The sequence below is a fragment of the Eschrichtius robustus genome, chromosome 21, assembly GCF_028021215.1.
Source record: "Eschrichtius robustus isolate mEscRob2 chromosome 21, mEscRob2.pri, whole genome shotgun sequence".
Lineage (NCBI taxonomy): Eukaryota > Metazoa > Chordata > Mammalia > Artiodactyla > Eschrichtiidae > Eschrichtius > Eschrichtius robustus.
Genome location: NC_090844.1, coordinates 34,050,982 through 34,069,476, shown reverse-complemented (window position 1 = coordinate 34,069,476; position 18,495 = coordinate 34,050,982). Strand labels below are relative to the sequence as shown.

Sequence of the window (18,495 nt, the reverse complement as noted above, 5' to 3'; positions counted from 1 at the left end):
CGGTGCCGTCCCCCGGGCGCGTGAGTGCAGCCCGGCTCCCTTCCCCGGCCTCGCGGCGCGGCGCTGGCCCCGCCCCCGGCCCCTCCCCGCGACCCCGGGCAGCGACCCCGGCGGTGGGTCCGTTCGCCCCCTCCTGGAGTCCACGTGGGTCTGGCCGCGCCGCGTCCGAGCGCGCGGGGAGAGGGGACGGGTCGTCCCGAGAGCGCGAGCAGCTTCCAGCCCCTCCTCGGCGCGCCCGGGCGCCGTCTCGGCGTGGGAGGTGGGAGTGTGCATTGGCCCCGGGTCGAGATTAAGCTGGAAACGCGAAGATTTTCCTTTTTCGTAATGAGGGCATAGGGTAATTTTTAATATTTGCTTAGGAAAGCACGTGCTCTCACTGGCTTTGCATTTTCCCTGTCATAATAAATGATGCGTGGCCGAGGCTATTGAAGTGTTCTGAAAACTGTATGTGCCCAGGATGCTGTAGTCTTGTCAGTTTAAGTGACTTTTGGATATTTAAAATTTTTGTGTGTAAGGACTTGTAAAATTCTAGCATGAGACAGGTAATGAATTTATGTAGGATTTCAGCATGAGTATTGAAGTAATCAGATTTCAGTGGTTGGCGCAGCCTTGCAAATAAATGGCCACTTGTCCACGTGCTTGAGGTCTTAACTATTCATTTTGAGCGAGTTCTCTAGGATCAGCTGACTGCTGATTATAATTCATACTAGACCATGTAGAGGTTGTATCCTTAATTGATAAGCAGAGATTCGAGGTAACATTTAACATCCTACCCCTTAGCCAGCTTTCTCTGCTTCTTTGTGGATCATTCTGTTAAAATTAAACTCACCTCTGTCTGGATGAAGAGCATTGCTTGGTACATAACGTAAAAGCTTTATTTCTAGTAGTAACACATATTAGTTTATATATATTAGATATACATAATCATGTGCATAACTTTATAACTGTTTAGTATGATTACAGAGTTGGAAAATTAAGAACGATAATAATGTGCAATGTTGAGTACTGATTGCTTGCCAGGCCTTTGCCAAATGGTCTACATGCTTTATCTCATTTAATCTTCCGGATAACTTTTTGCATAAACATAGGTTGCTTAGAAATACTCGAGTACACGAGTTTGATTTGAACGTGTCCAAATGAGGAATATGTACATTAATTGCTTCTGTTTCTGTTTTTTGTAAAATAAGGGTGTGGGCAATATAAAATGACTCAGAGTAATTTAATGTGTTTTTCAAGTTGGAAGAAGGCTTTACATTTGCACAGAACTGCAATTAGTCCCTTTATTGGGGTATCCCTTTATTGGGGTATTCAATAGTTTCCAAAGCCCTGTGTCTCTTCTTTATCAGAGTTCCCATTACATGTCATTGTCACCCAATGAACAGGCTATGCTTGGATGTTGGAAAAAAGTAAATGTTGGGAAAGCCTTAATGGTCCCTTCTGAAAGGTGCTCTTTTTCCATATATAGTTTCTAAGCAACGTTCCTAATTAAGGGTTAACGAATGACAGTCAAACAGGAACGTGATTTTCCAGTACCAAGCCAAGGAAATAAAAAACTGGGTTGGCTATTACTTTGTTGATGAGTCTAACTTTCATGGGTATGTAAATGTTGAGAATGTTAAGTAATCTACATTGTAGGGGTTCTACCTTACTTTTCAGTTTGCTTTACATGTCTTAAACATATTTGAGTCCAGTACTTTGTGCATGAAGAAGTTAAGTTTTTGACTGGATTTAATTGAGTAGTTTTGACTTCCTTAATCAAGAAGTTTATTCTGTGTTTCCAAAGCTACAATGTAATAATTTGTGTAGGCGTAACAATGATGAGAGTGATGGTGGGATCCAGCAGTTTGCATCTTGGGAGAGTAGGATCGGGTGAGAGGCCTGCAGAGGATGAGCGAAGCGCTTGGAAATGTGTCATATTTGTGATTAGAGCGTACTGGACTTAACGCATCTTCAGATAGTGGTCCGTCATCGGAGAAGAAAGGAGTGAGAATGCTTTGCCAGTCGGTATTTATAAGAGGGTTCCTTTCCCTGAAGGCGTTCTCTTCTGGGAGGAGATGAGTGGACGGATGTACGAAGAAAAAGATGCATGTGTTAGTGCTTCCACCCATCGTGACTAACTGATTCCTGCCAACACATGCACCTTCAGGCACTTTTCTAGTAGATATTTAATATCTGTGGGCAGCCACTAGTAGAAGAAGAAGGGAAAAGGGCGGGAGGAGACAAAGCACAGGGCTTTAATGAATAGGCTTTCATTTGGGCAAAATTGAGCAGCTGGGCCTCCACAGCCTCTATTACGAAAACTGTTCCAGTAATACTGACTGTGTGTATCTGTAAATCTCTTATATGTTAGTTGTATCCAAAATATGGAGAGTATCTCTTTAATGTGCTTCATAAACAATGGAAGATATTTAGAATACAGTACATGAAAAATTATTAATTTCTGTATCTTTGCCATTGTTGGAAGCCGGAGTGACTGTAATGCCAGCATTGGCTCCTGTTCACGAGACATTTAAGGGATGTTGTGTTTCATCGGGTTGGAGGACAGGCCCTTCTTCCTTACTTCAGAACTTGGCTCTCACGTGGAGTGAGTGCCCTTTTAGGTCCCGGGGTGCAGGGGCCGTTTCTGGGTCCCTCGTGGCCGTATTCCAAGAGCCAAGGACAGAGGCCGGCCTACGGAAGGTGTGCGGTAAATATTTGTGGAATGAGCAGATACCCTGGAATCCTCTCTCTGTTCCCACCTGTCGTGGAAATCCAAGTCCCCTCTAGGGGCAGGGCCACTGCAGGCTTGCCCTCTCCAGAGTCCTAACTCACAGTGAGCCCTTTGAATGGTAGCTGTCTAAACCACATACTTTGGCATTTAATCTTTTATGGCTTTGTATTGTTGCATGAGCGTTTCCTGTGTTTTGTTTCCCCACCCAAAATACAGGCTACTCGAGGGCAGGGGATACATGTTTACACAGGTCTGTGTTTGAGAACTTCCTTGTTCATCCAGTATAATAATTTGTACCGAGTAGGTTTATTTGTACCTATTGAGTGAATATTAGGTGCCATGGGGGGAACATCCGAAATATTCAAACTGTGGTCCCAGTCCTCGCGTAGGTAGTATTTCAGTTGGGCAAACATTGTGTACACACGTGGAACAATACGAGAATTTGGAGTTACATAAAGCAAATAATGATAGCTAACATGGATGTAGTGCTTAAAATGTGCTTTTACATGTAAATGTATTCGACTCTCACAACAGTCCTTTGACATAAGTACAGTTATAATCCCATTTTTCACATGAGGAAACTGAGGCACAGGGAGGTAATTAAGTCACCTGCCCGAGACCACAATGTGAGTAGTAAGCAGGGAGGTGGGATATGAACCCAGGCAGCCTGGCTCTTGAATCAGTGTGGGTTCTCTGGGGAGTTTTACTTTATCAAAGACAGAAAAGAGAGCTAAAAGTTGACCCTAGTTTCTCAGCTGTAAAGGAAGCTCTTTAAAAATTTCAAAGTAGCATGCATGGTGGCAGTGACTCTGAGCTGCAGAAACAATGCTGGATTTTCCAGGCAGAAGAGGTTGATAATGAAATGGTTGAGGGGACTGTATTTTGAAATGACTGAAGGCAAGAGGAGAAAAACCAAATTTTGAACCTCAAAGCTGAGGGGGACTAGGACCCTTGGTAGGTGTTGAATTCTAGGGCAGTGATTCACCAGGACAAAGGGCAGTGACTGCTTAAGATACTAATTCAGTGTCAAATAACTCATGTGGAAGAACTCTTCTTTTTTAAACACTTTTAAACCCCTAGTGAATGCAATTTACCAGGATGGGAGCATTACTGAAGGCTTCCGGTGCCCATCTGTCCGTTTGCCTTGTCCTTTTGTGAAATCTTGACCCACTTTTTCAGCTTGTCTTGGACAGTAGAACACACTCTTGGGGCCCAGAGGCCTCTTCCAACCAAGTAATATTTCTTTGGTGGAAAAAAACCAACGGCACTGTTGGTTTGGTGACAAACCTGGAGTGAGGTCACTTTGAAGCCATGTGGACTTGGATGAGGGCCTGCAAACAAAATCCAGCAAGATGAAGGAAAGTGGTATACTCTGAAAGCCCAGTTTTGTGTCCCTTTAGTCGGGAGCTGACAATATTATTTTGGGGGTGTTGGACACCAACAGAGCCCATTGAATCCACATGACTCGGCCGATAGGGGAGCACACACGTCACCATACCCGCTGTCCAGGAATCAGAGGAGGAGGTGCCCTGGGGTGAAGCCTGGGCCACAGCCCCGGTTAGCAGCTCTGCAGGTACGGTGTTCTGCGTGACATGTCGCTTCTGCTGGGGCGGGGGGTGTGACCTGTGTCTTGGGGGCAGCTTTATAATTTGAGTAAGAAATGTCATGTTGCTGCTATCATTTTAACATCAGCTCATATTTTGGGAAGGCCTGTCAGAGCAGCAGCTTATGACTATGAATATCGTCCTGCAGTTGTGTTCTATTTAAGTATCCGAGGATATAGTTGGGACAATTTGGGGTAAAAATAATCTCCACTGAAGTGTTTAACCAATTGGCACGTTAGCCTTAATCTTAGTTTTGGCATCTTCTCTGAACGGGGGATTTTTAGGGAAGGAGAAAATGACACAGGGATTCGTTTGTCTTAAACCTATCAAGCTGGAGTAATGGCATCCCTACTGCCCTGTTTTATGACTCTTAGGGCTGTAGAGCTGCATCCTGAACGTGACCTAGTGTGGTGGTTCTTTAAGTATGAGTGTAGACAGAGTGACCCAGGGTTCGTTATACAGTAACAGGAACAGATGCCTTAGCCTAATCCCAGACGTTAGAGCTCTTTAGAGCTGGAGCTGGGCAGGCATCTGTATTTTAAGCCATCCTCAGGTGATCCTAGTACCCATCTCCCCATGTAAGAAGAACCAGCCCTGTATTTTATAGATGAGAAAATCAGGGCAAAGTCAAATGGCTTGCCTACAGCTGGTTCAGTGGTGTCAAGATTTTATCACCAGATAGTATGCAATTTCAGAATTTTATGGCTAGAAGAAATTTTCCAGGTCATCAGTTCTGTAGCTCACTTTATAGCTCAGTATAAATCATGCTTGTTCATACCATTTCCAAATAAGATGTGAACGCAGAGAAATAGCGTTTTCTCAAAACCCATCTTCTATCCTGGCCATGGTAAACATCAAAACGTCAGTCACCAGAATTTCTTTACAATTTTAATGGATATTTTTTGTTAATTTCAGGAACAGTCAATTGTTTGCAGTATTTTTTATTGTACAACCTGTGATGCCCTATAAAATTTTTTTGAAAATATATTTAAAGTTGAAGTGAAGGATTGAAATTTTTTATCTGAGCTTATTTTTCAGTCTTAGCGAAAATGTAACACTGTGTGAGAATTTTCACTACTTTATTAGAGTCTTTTTGTTTTTAAAATCTGATTGATTTTTAGCTTTTTTTTTTTTTTGAAGGCATCTTACCTTGGAAACAGCACAGCTTGGCTTCCGTGTCATCGTTGAGTTCAGAGAATCCTAGTTTCACCGTGTCCTCAGTAGAGACCAGAGAACCAGGTTTGTTCCTTTAAGAAGTGTCCCAGTGCCTTGGAATTCAGCAGCTGTTTCCAGAAGTAAATAATCATGTCAGATGCCTGTGAATGGACTGTGTGGCCGAGTGACCCGTCGCGATATTCATGGAAGAATGGTTTAAAAAAACAAAACAAAACTGAAGAAAAGGCAAATTTCAAGAATCGGCCCAATGCCATTTAGGATTTTTGAGCAGCTGAAAGAAGATAGTTCTACAAATATGAGCAACAAGACTCTAGCATATTTCTTTACGTGTTTCTTACGTTGTCTTTGTTAACCCATTGCTTTTGTGTATAATATTTGAGTTATTTTTCCCCTGCTGCTAAAGCTGGTAATCTGCGTAGGATCAGAGTTTCAATCTGTGTGGATAGAGAAATAGTAGATACAATAGGAGAAATGGAAGCTTATAATAGGATGTTGGCCCTCAGAAATTGACTTTCACTGAAGAATTCCTCAAGGTGTGGGATGTTGAGAAACTGCTTCTTCTCAGTGATTGTTCAAAGCTTTGCGGCTTTAGGTTCATCTTCCTTTATCTTCCTCTCAGCCTCTGTGTGTGCCTGCTTTTTTTCTTGCACAGTTTTTTGGACCAAAAATCTGATGACTATATTTTTTCAGCTTAAAAATAAAGAGTTATACGAATTACAGCTTTATAAATAGACCTTTGGTACGGTAGCTTTTCTACCCTTGGTTATTTCCTAGGATTAAGAGTAGAATAATTTCCCTTCTTTTTCAGAATGGCTCTTCCTTATTGTTTTTATGTTCTTGTTAAGTGTTTTGTTTTCTCTGTTGTTTCTAGATGGAAATGAAGGATGATCTCTGTGTTCTGTTTTCAGTTAATTTAGGAGTCCAGAATAAGGTGGGTCGTAGAAATTTATAGGAAATTTGCATCTTTTCACTGTTATTGTTTTAACCTCGTGTTAAGCTTCCATCAGACTTTTTTTTTTTTTTTAGCAGTATTGATGTAAGTGTCACCTTCTTACTCTGCCCTTTCTTTTTTAGGGCAGTAGTAAGAAGCAGGGATTTCTCCAAATACTGATAAGCACAGAGAGAGAAAAAGTGAGAGAGAGAGAAAGCTTTTGTGATTAGTAAATGAAGCAGTTGGTCACTAAGGTCATTGATGTGTATGTGTCAGTGTGAAAATTAGTTTGTGGAACAATAAATGCTGGAGAGGGTGTGGAGAAAAGGGAACTCTCTTGCACTGTTGGTGGGAATGTAAATTGATACAGCCACTATGGAGAACAGCATGGAGGTTCCTTAAAAAACTAAGAATAGAACTACCATATGACCCAGCAATCTCACTACTGGGCATATACCCTGAGAAAACCATAATTCAAAAAGAGTCATGTACCACAATGTTCATTGCAGCTCTATTTACAATAGTCAGGACATGGAAGCAACCTAAGTGTCCATCAACAGATGAATGGATAAAGAAGATGTGGTACATATACACAATGGAATATTACTCAGCCATAAAAGAAATGAAATTGAGTTATTTGTAGTGAGGTGGATGGACGTAAAGTCTGTCATACAGAGTGAAGTAAGTCAGAAAGAGAAAAACAAATACCGTATGCTAACACATATATATGGAATCTAAAAAAAAAGAAGGTTATGAAGAACCTAGGGACAGGACAGGAATAAAGACGCAGATGTAGAGAATGGAGTTGAGGACACGGGGAGGGGGAAGGGTAAGCTGAGACAAAGAGAGTGGCATGGACATATATACACTACCAAATGTAGAATAGATAGCTAGTGGAAAGCAGCCGCATAGCACAGGGAGATCAGCTCGTGCTTTGTGACCACCTAGAGGGGTGGGATAGGGAGGGTGGGAGGGAGACGCAAGAGGGAGGGGATATGGGGATATATGTATATGTATAGCTGATTCACTTTGTTATAAAGCAGAAACTAACACACTATTGTAAAGCAATTCTACTCCAATAAAGATGTTGAAAAATAATAATAATACAGGAGGGAGGAAATAGGTATGGATGAAACAAGTTGACAGAAAAAAAAAAAAGAAAGAAAATTAGTTTGTGGGTTAGAGCTAAGATGGTTAACTGACATAAGTAAATTTTATTGTTTTCAGCTCTTCTTACTTTTGCTACTAAGTCAGTTGACCTCATCCATACTTTTCTCCTCTGGAGATTGTGGAAACCATTGTTCTCAATCAAGTTTTACCCAGCAGAGAGAAACAGAAACAAAAGAACAGGTTTAAACATTTAATTTAATATAGTGAAATTCCAGAGACCATTTGTCTTTTTTTTAATATTTCCTTTCCCAGAGGTTTCTTTTACTTTATCCTTTTTTTTGCCTTTCTACCCTACCTATTTATCACCTGGTCTCACTTTTAAATTTTTCCTCATTTGTCCAGAATTTCTTGTTTGGTGTCTTTGCATTTTGCCTCCTTCCTTCCTTTTTCTATGACTCAGTCTCCCATTGAAAATGCCGTCTGTTCCTTGGGCACGCCTCCTTCCTTGCCGGCCCCGCCGTTCTTTCTTGTCCCCTCTTGTAATTCAGTTCCTGTCCTCTCGCCCCTGCCTGGTTCCTCCTCGCCTCTGCTCACTTCTGTCACTTCCCGTCGGTGACGACCTCTCCTCCACCACCTCCGTCTGCTTCTGTCTGTAGAGCTCACTGACCTGTCACGGCTTTCATGGAGCTCTGATTCCTGCTCAGCCCTACATTTATGCTGTTTTCTTCCTGTACCTTTTGTGCATTTGCTCCGTGAGCTCTTTTTCTATTTTCCTTGTCCCTGGGTGGCAGGTATTTCTAGATGTATTTGTTGTCTGTATTTGCGTAGAACACAGGTCCTTGCTGTGTATTTCCTGGGTAGCCAGGATGAATCAATTATTATTAACTTTTCTTGGAACATTGAGCTTCCTGTGTTTTCTGCTTCTAAGAATTAGATTGGTATTCTAGAAGACTAATATTACTTTAAAGAGAGGAGAGTCATATGATTTTAACATATGATTTTAACATTTTTAACTCTTTATTCAAGAGTTCATGCCATTTCACTTCACTGGCTTGTCTTGAAAAATTAAAGAAGACAGACGTCCAAAGCAGGTTTGGGGCTAGGGGTGGGTGGGGGATGAGAAGAGAAAGATAAATACCACAAAAGGACTCGCAGTCAGTTTCTATCACTGGAAGGAAAACGGAAACCACAAACGCAGACTCTAAGGTTTAGTAGGTAAAAGGTCCCCTAAAAGAGTAAAAAGTATCAGTAATTCTGTTAACTAATCTGAGTACCAAGTCATCTGTATTTTTATATGTTCCTTGAAGTTCCAGGACTTTAATAACAAAACAGATACTTAATCTTGTAAATATTCATTTTATTTTGAGAGACTTGATGTCTCCTTAAGTATTAACCTGTGTCATTTTGTAATTACACCGTACCAGTCTCCAAATGTCATGAATAACCAACCCTGTTAGTTTCTTGTGTGGGAAAGCGTATAAATTGTGTGGTCTTGCCCCTCTGGACTCTGGAGTCGTGTTGTAATGAAAAGGTAGCTTTTTGGCAAAATCTTAACGTTCTGCTGTTGATGGTTTACATTGTCGTATATTTTTCCTTCATTCTTGCATGCACTATGAGTGTCGTGCTGTCCTGTCATTTCGTTTTGTGCAGTGAACTACTGGAGGTGGACTAATGTGAGTGCAGATGCAGCTTTATTCAACGTGAAGAAGAAAAACCCTATATGCCACATAATGTAGTGTCTAAATGCTATGTTAAGAACAGCCCTACAGATTCAGGCTGATCATATTGAATCTCCTTTCTGCCTGCGTCTGCCCTCCTTGAGGTAGTGGTTGGCAGGTATCTTGAAGCTGGTTCTGTAATGTTCACCACCCATGAGCAGCTAGCAGAATCAACATCAGAACCACTGTTAAGTACTAGCAAGAAGTGCATGCAGATGTGCTAAATACAGGACTGTTTTCTGGGATTACAGAGATAAGGTGTGAGCCATTCTCTCCGGAAGCTCATCATTGAGTAGGAAATGTTGATAAGTGAACGACTGCAATACAGTAGGGCAGATGCAAAAATATACGTAAGTAGCTGCTGTCATAGGCAGAGATTAATTGGGAGAGTCAGAAAGTAGAGGTCAAAAACCTCAAAAAGTCAGATATAATGTGTAGGTAACGGGGGATGTGCGTGTGTGTGTATTGCGATTATGAAGTAATTGCTGGTCTCTCCTTATTACCTGTGTGAACTGGGCAACTTACTGAAAGCACTCAGGCTCAGTGTCTTCACTTTGAAATGGTGATAATTGTCTAGTAATGTTACACGGATTAAATGAGGTAATATATACGAGGTGCCAGTATGGTCCATTATTCAGTTATTGTTTAAAAATTGGAGAAGGAAACACCCGGTAGAGAACACGGCAGATGAGCATACTCTTATTATGTAGATAATGTTGCTGCCCCACGTGCTTGGAATTCCCATTTCAAATTTGCTTTTATAGTTTTTAGGAAAACTTAACCTTACTAAAAACCTTGTAGTCAAGCCCCTCCTTTTTTTTAACCAAAAGAAGCTTATTTCGCTTAGTCTACTTGCCAGGTGTAGTTCTCAGTGACGGTGATTTCTTCCCATACGTCACATCCATTCTCAAATTTAAAATTTGCTACAGTTAAGTATATTGACAGAAATATGCCACAGGTTTTAAAGTGTTTAGCTAGAATGACATCACTGGGTTAGGTCTCCGTAACAACTGCTCTCAGGAAAATTGGAGTAAGATTTATTGGATACAGACGCTTTGGAGTGTGTTATAAAATCGGTCTTTGTAGAGTTGTAATCACAACACTGGGTTATATATACGAACCTAAATTTAGTTCCTGGATTATATCTATGTTTTTGTTATTTTAAAAGCTGTTTAAATTAACTTCTTTTAACAGAACCAAACTGAACAGTCTGCATTTTCTAGTGTAGTAGAAAAAATTGGCACAGTGATTTAATATTATTTTGCTTATATTATGTTTGATTAATTTCTTTAAAATCTGGGTCTATGTCCTAGACCATAGGATAAACCAGGCCGGGTAAACTTTTCACTTGAAACAAATGATTCTTCTGTTCTGGGTTGTTGAGTCTTGTTATAAAAGTCCACTAATTCATAGCATTATTAGACTTGTCTGTTCTGTCGTAATTTTGTGTATTATAAGTGTTGTATTTGGGGTAATTTTTAAATATCAGTATTGGGATAGAACTACCAGCCCAGAATTTTGATCAAAATATATGTCTTGTCTAAAGCATCTTTAAAGTTCCTTATTTACAGTCAAGGGATTTAAATCAGTTTAGTTTGTGTTTTATGGCTGGTGTTAATTTGTATTGATGTTACATTCATTTCGATAGCAAGGGAGACTTGGTGCATTAATATTCCAAAGTTTAGTTTAAGCTGGCTGTGATTAGACAAGTGGCTTTCACTTGTATTCTCTGGAAGATTCTCCACAGCAGTCCTGTGGGCATGTTAACACGTTTAATCACCCTAATGAATGTCTAGTTAGCAGAGGGCTTTGGGACATCACAGCAGATGGCGTAGAACGAGCTGAGGTGTTGGTTTTGTCTTTCAGTGCTCCATGTTATATACTTTGAGAAATGAAATTTTTTTCTGACAGTGTTCTAATTTTTCTTGGATTTTTGTATATTATTGATAACAACAACAATTACCATTATGGAGCCTCAGTAGGGCCAGGCTCTTGACATACATCGAACTCTTTGCTACTAGTCAGGTAATTTTCTAATAAAATTTGAGGTTATGAAATACATTTATGTAATATACATTTATGTGTTATGTGCAATATGTGTTTATATTGATAAATAGGCAGATAAATGTTAGGGCAGTTCTGCAGATGCATAGGTTTGTGGTGAGCGTTACATCTCCCCACTGTGAAAGTGAGGATGTTGAGGGAGGTTATTGAGCTGCCCAGGGTCACACCGACAGTAACTGGTGAAACCAGGATTGCGCGCCAGGTCTGATGAAATCCCATGCTTTCAATCACTTTTCTGTTCTGCCTTTAAAATATTTCCCCTTGAAAAAGTAAAGTTTAGCTGTTTTATAAATGCATCTTATTTTGAACTAAGGTGGTCTCTATTAATTCTATGCTGTACAGCTACTTTTTCCCAAAAATAAAACAACTGTGTTCTTGACCGTGGGAGTAATGAGGCTCAGTGTTAAAAGTAACCAATGCTTAGTGGAAAAACAAAACCAAATACTATGGAAAAGTATAAAGGAGGTGGTGAAAATCACTAGGTATGTGGTTTGGTGTATGGTTGGTCTTCCAGACGTTTTGGTGTATAAATACATATATGTATATTTTTAAAGCAACAATAGATTCATAACATGCATGTTGTTTAGTAATTCTTTCATTTATTATATATTGGCCATCATTCCACAGCATTATAAGTTTACATCTTCATGAAAATTTTTCTTTTTCATTTTTTAAAAATAATCTTTTTATTTTAGAACAGTTTTGGGTTTATGGAAAATCGCAGAGCTGGCGCAAAGAGTTCCCTGTTTCCCTGATCATTAACATCTTACCTTAGTGTGGTGTGTTTGTCAGAACTAATGAGCCAGCATTGATACATCGTTATTAACAGAAGTCCATGCTTCCTCAGATTTCCTTAGCTTTTTTACCTCCTGTCTTTTTGTGTTCCAGGATCCTGTCCAGGATTCCATACTTCAGTCCTCAGGTCTCCTTCGGCTCTCCGTGCCTGTGACAGTTTCTTACAGACTTTTCTTGTTTTTTATGACTTGGACAGTTTGGGGGCATACTAGTCAGTTGTTGTAGAGTGCCCCTCAACTGGGGTTTGGCTGATGTTCTTCTCACGGTTCGACTGGGGTTGTGTATTTGGGGGAGAGAGACCCCTGGGGCCAAGAGCCGTTTTCATCCCATCGTTTCAAGGGTGCCTGCTGTCTGTGTGACGTTGACCTTGGTATCCTGACTGAGGCGGCGCTTGTCAGGTGTCTGTACTGCAAAGTTACTCTCTCTTTCTCCCCTTCGCATCTGTGCTCTTGGGAAGAAGGCAGCACCCACGTCAGGAGTCGGGGGCCATGCTCCACCTCTTTGGGGCGGGGCAGGGGACCTACCTACAGTGGTTGGAATTCTGCAGCCCAGGAGCTTTGTCTGTTCTCCCCAGGTGTTCATTTATCCAGTCGTTTACTTATATCAGTGTAGACCAGTGGGTATTTATACTTGTGTTATAATCCGACACAACACTACTGTATTGCTCAAATTGTTCCAGCTTTGGCCATCTGGAGAGCTTTCAGCTGGTTCCTGTCTCCCTTTGCCATACCCTGTTATTGTGGGTTCTTGTCTTCCTTTTTTTACATAGCTGCTTGGTATTCCACTGTAAGAGTACACCATAATATATTTAATCCCTCTTTAATGATAATTTAGGTATCAGATTTCTCACCATTGTAAACAAGCCTGTGATGAACAGTCTTCAAAAACTGTATTTATGAAAATATTCTTTGATCATTCAGGAAAAGTTGCAGTGTTAAAAGGACTGCCCATTTTACATTTTAGGTGTCCCTGACTCTTTCTTAAGGATATTTAAGCAGATTTCTGAGGAGTGAGCATTTCCACCTGACCTGGGAAAACAGTGATGTGTTTATCACTGTAGTTGCCTCCCTTCTTTTTGCTTTTTTTCATGTGATCAGGGCTGGTGGTGCAGGTGGCACCAATGGTCCCAAAAGCTGCTTTGAGAATTAATCTCCGTGTCCCTATCACCCAGCTTTATCTGTCAGCTTGTGGCCAATCTTGTTTAAAACTGCCACCCACTACCGCCCCCCCCCCGACCACCCCCCCCCCTTATTATTTGCATTGAATTTATGGATGGAGTGATAAAGGGCAGAAAGTTTCCTTTTGCTTTTTCTAAGCCATACTGAAGCCAACCTTAACTGCATTATTGTATTTAAAACTATTTTATTGCAAACAAATATTCATCTTGCTAGCCCCTGTTGTTCATTGTATGAGGATTCTGGTTTTATTCTAACCTCATTCAGACTATCCTGCCTGGCATTTGACGAGATTGCAAGCTTTCCCTTTTCTTTCATGAATAGGCTTTGTGACAGTCAATCAGCTTTATTTCCCCCCATCTTGAGTGCCTTATTTGTATTATTTCTGAATTTTGGCTCCCTCTTATCTACCTGTTTCCATTCAGCGAGCACCTTTTAAAGAGGAGAAATCAATGTTACTCTTCTTCTCATCTCTAAGAAAAAGTTTAAAAGATAAATAAAAAATAACCACAGTTTCAAATACATCTCTGGTCAAGCGCATTCAGTTATCCAGGGCTGATGTGTATTGTGGATTTAAGTTCTTGGAAGACACACTGTTCAGCAGGTATGCTGTGGGCATATTTAAGATTTTACGTCTGTAGTATTTCACCTACTCTACCTATATATTAAGCTACTTTTTAAACCCTTCTTGGTACAATAATTGTCCTCTTTGCTTTGAGGTGGTCTTAACTTCGACGTCGTTGCTCCTTGCCGTCTGTGTGACCTTGATTGAATTTCTTGCCTTTCCGTTCGCTCATCTGAAAAGTGAGGCTGTTTAGCAGCCGCCACCTCACTGGGCTGAGCGTTGAGTTGAATGAGATCAGCTGTAGTGCCTGGTGCGCGGTAAACGCTCAGTAAATATCATTCATCATCTTTTCCTCTCCAGCCATCTGGTATATCTCCCGTTACTTGTTTATACCTTCACTTAGATGAAGAAAAATGGTTTATTGTAAGTAAGTCACCACCTTCATGATTCCCTCAAACTTGTTTTAAACTTTCTGTTTTGAAATGGTTAGATTCACAGGAAGTTGTAAAAATACAGAGAGTTCCCGTGTATTCTTCACCCAGTTTCCCCCAGAGGCAACTGGTACCAGAACAAAAGCGGAAAATAGACCCCGGTACAATCCACAGAGCTTATTCAGATTTCTCTAGTTTTACATGCACTGTGTGTGTGTGTGTGTGTGACTATTTGTGGGTGTGTATGTACATGTGTGTGTGTGTGACTATGTGTGGGTGTGTATGTATATGTGGTGTGGGTGTGTATGTATATGTGGGGTGTGTGTGTGTGTGACTGTGGGTGTGTATGTATATGTGGTGTGTGTGTGTGAGTGGGTGTGTATGTATATGTGGTGTGTGTGTGTGACTATGGGTGTGTGTGTGTGACTGTGTGTGGGTGTGTATGTATATGTGGTGTGTGTGTGTGTAACTGGGTGTGTATGTATATGTGGCGTGTGTGTGTGTGACTGGATGTGGGTGTGTATGTATATGTGGTGTGTGTGTGTGTGACTGTGTGTGGGTGTGTAGGTATATGTGGTGGGTGTGTGTGTGACTGGGTGTGTATGTGTATGTATATGTGGTGTGTGTGTGTGTGTGTGACTGTGTGTGGGTGTGTATATGTGGTGTGTGTGTGTGACTATGTGTGGGTGTGTATGTATATGTGGCGTGTGTGTGTGCAGTTCCATCACGTGTAGATCTGTGTAACCACCACCACAACCAGGATACACAACTGACCCATCAACTCAAGGCTTCTTGCTACCTCTTTATAACCTTCCCTCTACCCACCAACCCTTGGTAACCACTAACGTGTTCTCCAGCTTTATAATTTCGTCATTTTGAGACTATTATATAAATGGAATCATGCAGCATGTGACCTTTTGAGATTGGCTTTTTTAATTTGGCATAATGCCCCAGAGATCCCTTCATGCTGTTGTGTGTATCAATAGTTTGTTCCCTTTTATTGCCGAGTACTGACATGGTATGGATGTATCACAGTTTAAACTTTTGTCTTTTGGAAGGACATTTGGGTGGTTTCCAGTTTGGGGCTGTTACAAATAAAGCTGTTGTGAGCATTTGTATACAGGTGTTTTGTGTGGACCTGAGTTTTCATTTCACTAGGATAAATGCTTAGGAGTGCAATTCCTGGATCAAAACTCCTTTGATGGACCATTGTAAGCTTCTTTGAAAATGCATGCTAATGCCGTCCACACTTGTAGATATATATATATAAAGGCAATTATTTGTTAATACCAGCCATTATAAATAATATAAATAATATACATTGTCCTTTGTTTTAAACTATCTTTCTGTATAAATTGCGGCATGTGTCCAAAGTACAGAATTCTGTCTTTTTTGTACTGTAATGTAATATGTACTAAATAAATATTTCATTTTGTTAATGAATCCCCTTTCATACTTTATTAAAAATTTTCTTGGGCATATAATTGTTCTCAGATACTAAATTTGAATGGGGGAGATAGTTCATGCAATGGTTTTTCATTTTATCTATTTTCTGCGATGTGGTAGAGCTGAATTTTTAAAAATACTTAGAGTAGCGCAAAAAACCAGGAAGTCCATTAATTGACTAATGTCTGGCAAAATTTCAGATAATCGGTAGAATAGTGCTGGCACTTTTGCTTTCCAACATAATGTTTGGCATCCTAAGATGTTTCATAAAATCGTTGTCTCCAAAGTTTATAATAAATAAGTTATTATTCAGGTGACGCTACAAATACTCTTTTGACATGTGAAGGGTCCTTAATTGTGGTAGCCATGGATTTACGTAACTTTATTTAATTTGGGCATCAGAAGTCCACATAAGGATGATATGAATTATAGACGGGGGACAGGGTCAGCTGGTTGATCGGTTTTGGCTTTCCCGAATGTAGCCTTAAAATAACTGATAAAGAAAAAGCTCTTTGTAAAAGATGGGAAGAAAGGAAGGAAGAGGATGAACTGTAAAAAGCAGTGGTTCTTAACTCTGTCTGAATTATCTAGTTAGCTTTAAAAACGAAACAAGTACCTACACCCAGGCCAGTTAACTTAGAATCTCTGGAAGTGGCTCCCAGGCACTGGGATTTTTAAAAAATGCTTCCAGGTAATTCTGATGTTTAGCCAAGGTTGAGAACCCCTGAACCAACAGGAATGGCATCTCTGCTCATATGTCTTCACCTTAGAATTTGCTAGTGTTTGTGCTTCATGCATCCATCTCCTGCGTATTGGACTAATGTGGGTTCCGCATACCTTTCTTTTATTTACGGCTCTGCTGAGGTGCATATTTTCCTAAGGGGGAAAATAATCACACTTGTGAACTGTGGACACATTTAATCTACAAAACACAGCTTTACTCTGTATTACAGAAGAGTGCCTGTGACATGGAATCGAGTACCCCAAACAGTGAAAAACTCAGAATCCCTGAAAAGTCAAAAAGGAAGTTAGATTTCGTCCAAGGTATACTGTGGGTGGGAACCTTTTGGAGAAATTCGGCATTTAGAAAACCTGCCTGGGACTTCCCTGGCGGTCCAGTGGTTAAGACTCCACGCTTCTATTGCGCGGGTCACGGGTTCAATCCCTGATCCGGGAACTAAAATCCTGCATGTCGTGGGGTGCAGCCAAAGAAAAAGAAAACCTGCCTGGAGTGTTGGGATGAGAGAGCTGAGTCTATTTATAGATCCTATTGTCAGCTTTATTTAGTTTCTTTTCTTTTTAAAATTTATTACTTTGCAAAAGCAGCATTTGCTCGTAACAAGTGAAAGTATACAAGGATGAACAAAGAAAAAAAGAATTCATCCCCCACCCATGTTCACAGATGTGAATTCTTCCACACCTTTTCCTGTATTCAGAAAAGTATGTTTAAGGATGTAAGGTTTGTCGGGGTTTTTTGCTTTTTAACTAGGATCATACTCAATATATTATTCTGAAGCTTGCTTTTTCTCCTTAATATATCATGGATATTTCTCCAGGTCAATAGATCAGCTCTAACTCTTATTTCCAAAAAATGAATTAAAATTTTCAATATACCATAATTTATTCAACCATTTCCCTGCAGATGGATATTCAGGATGTTCCTCCCCACACACTTTTTTTTGCCTCTACAAACAGTGACGCAACACGTATCTTTGTATGTATAACTTTAGGTGCTTGTGCTTCTGTGTCTAAAATATTCTTAAAACCTGTGGTTTGGTTTTGGGCAGATTTCTTAGTTTCTGGATATCTTCTCTGATAGAATTAGTGAGTTAAGGTCAGTTGAATTCCAGTTAATTGGCTTCTTCTGGGTATTAAGTTGGGCATTAGATAGGAGAATCAATTATTTTAGAAATGGATCTGAATGAATTCTAGTGACCATAGGTGTTTTTCACAGGTCCTAGGATTCCTACGGTTTCACCTTAGACAGGCCAATGGATGGGCTTCATGGGGGTCCAGGAATCATTTGATATTGATTGCAAAACTGTGTACATTTTATGGCTTTCATCAGATTTTCAACAGGGCTGTTGCCTCAAGGAAGGCTGACATTCAACCTAGGAGAGATGACTAATACCACACGTAGCAGACTGGATTCAGAATAATATGAATAGGTGGTGGTAATGTTCTAAAACCAGCAAGATGAAGTAGCCTCAGGATGAACCATCTGCAGGAGTTGAGGACTGCCCCACATGCACCTGAGACAAAAACGAGCCATGAGTTTATTTGGCCACAGGCTTCTGTGAGCCTCTCTGTGATGCAGCTGCTGAAAATAGATGTTAGAGCACACCTGGTGAATGTGTTTACTCCTGTGACCCATGCTTAGGTGAGACATTAGCAGGGGAGGGAGACCGGTGGTGGGCTGAGAAGTGCAGTCACGGGAGGAAGCACCGGAGGAGGAGTTGGGTGGTCGGAGCAGAAGGAGAGGGTGTTGAAGAGCGACGTGCATTGGGGACGGGCAGGACCGGAAGGTGGTGTGGAGAGCTGGTGCATGTGGACGCGCAAGTGCGCAGTAAATATGTGAAGGCGTGGACATCACAAGGCAAAGGATCGTGACCTGCTCTCAGCTCTGGTGAGAGTTCCCCAGTGATGGGGTGGGTGCCCTGGAGAGTCATGACTTCAAGCCTATGATGGGGGACCAGGACAGGGGCTGTAGAAGGAATTCCTGCTCTAAGTGAGAGGTTGTACCATAGGACTTCAAAACCCTTTTAATTGG

General features: G+C 40.8%; 1 protein-coding gene across 7 annotated transcripts in view; it reads left to right on the top strand.

Moving 5' to 3' along the window:
- SLC20A2 (solute carrier family 20 member 2) overlaps window positions 1-18,495 on the top strand; it is a 108,264-nt gene that overhangs the window by 191 nt on the left and 89,578 nt on the right. Inside the window, exons 2-4 of one of the 7 annotated variants that reach the window (XM_068532368.1) lie at window positions 4,155-4,283; window positions 5,455-5,553; window positions 6,362-6,421. The exons of 2 other annotated variants lie outside the window; for them this stretch is intronic. The gene's annotated coding sequence lies outside the window, so the exon portion shown is untranslated. Of the gene's footprint in view, window positions 1-59; window positions 4,284-5,454; window positions 5,554-6,361; window positions 6,422-7,470; window positions 7,772-18,495 lie in introns of those variants that run through there. 4 more of the 7 variants (XM_068532367.1, XM_068532371.1, XM_068532369.1 and 1 more) reach the window with 4 other exon arrangements.